The sequence below is a fragment of the Lactuca virosa genome, chromosome 4, assembly GCF_052849685.1.
Source record: "Lactuca virosa cultivar CGN04683 chromosome 4, Lactuca_virosa_CGN04683_v6, whole genome shotgun sequence".
Taxonomy (NCBI): Eukaryota; Viridiplantae; Streptophyta; class Magnoliopsida; order Asterales; family Asteraceae; genus Lactuca; species Lactuca virosa.
This window is the reverse complement of record NC_136429.1, coordinates 55,207,843-55,212,477: the sequence shown is the minus strand read 5'-3', so window position 1 is coordinate 55,212,477 and position 4,635 is coordinate 55,207,843. Positions and strand designations below refer to the sequence as shown.

Below are 4,635 nucleotides of genomic sequence, written 5' to 3'. Positions count from 1 at the left end.
TGTTTATAAATGTATATCTTTGTAAGGCTTGATATACTTAGTTCACTATAAACAATGCTCTGATACCAATCTGTCACACCCCCAAACCGGAACGGCGGAAACGTTCGGGGGCGGAGGACGTCATGTACAGTATCACAATAATTGTATAATAGGAATCAAAGAAAACACAACCATTACATTCATAATGTAAAGTATTTACATCTGTTCAATACATAGTTTGTATGACATCAAAATGTGTAGCAAAAGTATTAAAAGACGCGGCTCTAAAAGCTCCGTCTTCTCAAAATCTGCGAGTGTACCTGTCTTATCGGTTACCTGAGAATACAAGTGATTTTGAAAGTGTATCAACATTTAAGTTGGTGAGTTCATAAGTATGTTTTAGCGAAGGAAAACTTGTCTTTATTCTATGAAAATGCTAGTATGTTTCTCCAGAAAATCCAATATTTTCTATAGTGAATGTAATGTAGTCATGTATGTTCCTTGTAAATGTATACTATATTAGTGTACCCAGTACTAGAAAACAGTGTATTGCATCTGTATTTGTATGAAAACCTTTGTATGTATACCTGGATACCACCAGTTGTAGTGAAAGTAGTGTACTGTAATAGCGTTTGTATGAAAACCTTAGTATGAATGCCTGGTTATCACCAGCTGTAGTGTAAAGTAGTGTATCATAGACTACTGTAGTTTTATTAAATTAGATAAAACCGCTGAAGTAGTGTTAATCCCGTAAAAATATGTGTTAGTTATACTATTGTGAGTTTCATATAACCATGCTTGATATGACCTAGTGACCTCTAAGACGTTTTTCAGGCGTGTAAAAGTTATGACATTTGTCACCCCAGGCCTACCGGCCTAACTGTAGCTAGCAGTTCAGGTGTGAGATTGTCAGTCCCGTATAGATCTATACACAAATCTCACGCTCTCCCTCCAAGAGACTCTGGTTATACTGTATAGGATTTAATTCTGTACCCTGATGGATACTAGTGAAGTAGTGCCCCCACAACCCATTATTAACTAGTTTACGTGTAGTGCCGTTGTGTTGTAGTGTTCTCTTGTATTAGAAACTGTATGTATTGTCATGTATTAATGTACCTTATAGTGTAAAATAATCATACTTAATTAATTATTTTAGTAGTGTATACTTGTATCAATGTATTAGAGTAGTGTTTCCCAAACTATACCTATTATAGTTTCGTTTGTATGTTCTTGTTTCGTGTATTGTACTTAGCGAAGTAGCGTAGTGAATCTCAAACTATACCGATTATAGTCTAACTATAATGTTCTGTAGTGTAATGAAAACATTTGCAATTTAATTGTATGAAAGCAATATACCCTTATGCTCGACATATTACAAAAGGGTTAAAAATATATGAAATATTTTTAGGAAGTGTAGCGAATACTCAGTTTGAAACAATTGCAAAGGTTTTAAAACTATTTAAAAATATTTGAATAAACACAAAAATCCTTGTGTTTTACTTGTATTCCCCCCCCCCTCAAAAATATTAAAAACGTTGAAAATGTAGGGGTATGAACTCATCTCGTATGTGCGTTTGAGTTTGAATATCGAGTCGTAGAAACGATCCTCGGACTAGCGTACGCGCGAATGACGTCATCCTAAAAATAATTATATTCGACGTCGTATTTAAATTAATTATATATTAATTTAAATAATGAGATAAATAATTAATTATGCAAGGAATACTTACAAAATTTAATTGGAATTGTTTGGAAATGTTGCAAAGTGTTTTTGGTTGGCAAAGTGGGTTTACGGTTGAATCTTATGGGTTTACGGTTGGATCTTGGGAAATTATGAAGATTTGAAGATCATATGAAGATTTGAAGGTGGTTTTGAATGTTCTTGATGGGAATATGAAGATTTGAAGGAAATCTGGACGTAAACTCTTGAAGATTGAGAGAAAAAGGGGTGTTCACGGATGGTAGTTGAGAGGATTTAGGAGTGTTTACTGATGAAAATGAGTGAAATGAAAGTGTTTTTGCCCAAAACACACATATATAGGGGGTGTTTACGGTTTAGAGCTTTTAGAAAGGGGTGTGTTTACGGTCTTGACTCAAAAGTATAAAAGGGGTTCACGGATTTGGGTCAAAAGGGAAAGGGTTCACGACCTTGGTTTACACCCTTTAGGGTTTACGGTTTGGTTTCCACCCCTTTAGGGGTTTACGGTTTTGCTTTTCACCAAAAAGCATGTGTTTACGATTTGGGAAATCCCAAAACCGTAAACACATTTCAACCCTTTTAAACCTTTAATTATGTTAAGCATAGTCCCTTTGTTTCGAACTAGTGTAAGCTTGATTTGATTTAGTATGATTTTATGTTAAGTATTAAGCTTATACTCTCCTACTTCAACATGGTTTTCCCATAAACTTGTATATAAGTTAAATGAACATGCACTCGAGGCATTTAAAGTTCCTATATCTACAATATAGGTGGTGAGTTTTTACTTGAACATGCTTGTAGTCTAGAGTTTTATTGACATGAAATAACGGGTTGTTACACATTCATAGCTTAATAACTTAGATATTCACAAATTAATACATTAAAAACACATATTCGCAGTTTAATAACTTATAGAATTTGGTTGAGACATTTTATCAAACACTTTGTGTGCACCACACACATCAGATCCAAAATCACCACAAAACATCAGATCTGATCAGATATATAAGGCGATGTTATATTAACATTTTATACATTCATTCATAGCCTAATTTACCATATTCACTGTTTAAACTCTAAAAAAAATTCCAACTTAATACATCAATTCATAGACCATTTACTGTTTAATTCACTAATTTATACTCCGTTCACAGTTTAATACAAAAAATTATACACCATTCACTCTAGCAGGCACCAAAAACATAAGTTAGATAAAAAAAATCATATTTGGATATTTAGTACAATCATTCATACACTAACTCTCAGTTCAGTATATCAATTTGTTATAAATTCACTGTTGAATATACTAGTTCAGATTATGAGTGTTTAAAACCGGATATCCAAAAATTCGGATAGTAGATTTTTGATATCCGAACTCGCATTCAAAAATTTGGATATCCGAAAAACCATATACGGATTTGGATATTAAATCGGATATCCAAAATTCATGACTTGCAGATATAAATTTCCTTCTATATTAATGCTTTGTGTTTACTTTGGCAAAGAAATTAACACCACCATTAACTTCGTAACACAATTAATAAACAAAAAACTATAGCAATATTATGTACTTTAGCATTAATAGATCATCACAGTGGCTTTTGAAGCTATTTCCTCTTGCATACTGCACCTCTGCTATTTTATTAGTATATACTTTGCAAACAAACAAAAAAATAAAGTAAATCATTATTTTGTATATAAATTGAAGTCCACAACGAACTTTTCAAATAAACTAAATCTGACATCACAATTAACTGGGCATATAAATTAGAACAAAATAGCATTGCCAACAGACTAATATCACGATGGTTTCATCACTTAAAGAACATGAACAACAAAAAAAGTAGAAAAAACATCATTCCATCTAAAATCAATAGCTATTAACTTGATAATAAATTAGGTTGATGTAATGCCTTGAATTGAACGCAACTTGTGCTTGTGATTTAGAAACTTCATATGCTTTTTTTTATTTTATTCCTTGTCATATTCCATATCGTCAGTTTAAAGGATCTAAACATTGGATCAAAATTTTTTATTTAGTAAACAATTGATGTCTAAAATTTCTTAATCACAGTTCAATAGTTTTTGTTTAATAAACAATCGATGTCTAAATTCTCTCAATTACAGAGTTCAATCATATAACTCACTCTTCGTTTTTAGATCTGATTTGTTGAAGGACGAAGACAATGGTGAAGAAGAGGAGCGACAATAGTGGAGACTTCGATTAGCGGAGAAGGGCAGCGATGGTGGATTTTGGCCAGACCTAGAAGTTATTTCCGATAGAAAATAAACCTCACTTTAAACATCAATTTGGATTCGATTTAATGGAGGAGGAAGACGTTGGTGAAGAAGAGGAGCGGCGACAGTGGACGTCACAATTGGTGGAGAAGGACGGTGGTGGTGGATTTTGGTCGGTGGTAGAGATAGCAAAGGGGAATGGGAGAGTTGGGGACTTTCTGGAATGATGAAAAGGAAGGAAAGAGAACGACGTATCAGATAGGGGAAAGGGATTATGCAAATTGGCTAGTTATTTCATCCTATTTACAATAATGTCATCGTTTATTTGTAGCTTAAAATGGTTGGCATAGTTTCTTAACTTTTAACGGTTCTTATTTTTATCTTTTTCTTTTATATATATATATATATATATATATATATATATATATAAAAGAAAGAAAGGTTAAGAATTGATGAATTATTCTCAGCCAATCATTTATTTTTGCTGCAAAACGCTCCGATGCGACGTAGGAGAGGTAATATTCATATATGAATATAAATGTAAGTATATTCATATATGAATCCATCACCTCACATCTCCTCCGCCACCACCATCTCCACTACCTCTACCACCACCACTGCCACGCCACAACCACCCCCTCCGCCACCAACCACCATCACCACCGCTACCTACGCCACCAACCACCATCGCCACCTCCATCACCACCATTGCTATCGTC

The 4,635-nt window shown here is 33.7% G+C and overlaps 1 long non-coding RNA gene across 1 annotated transcript; it reads right to left on the bottom strand.

Moving 5' to 3' along the window:
- Window positions 1–3,346: 3,346 nt before the first annotated feature.
- On the bottom strand, window positions 3,347–4,197 carry LOC145109753 (uncharacterized). Its single transcript, XR_013709192.1, has 2 exons — window positions 3,826–4,197; window positions 3,347–3,688 (listed from the first exon to the last, which is right to left on the bottom strand). It is a non-coding gene; the product is annotated as an uncharacterized LOC145109753 (long non-coding RNA).
- Window positions 4,198–4,635: the final 438 nt, after the last annotated feature.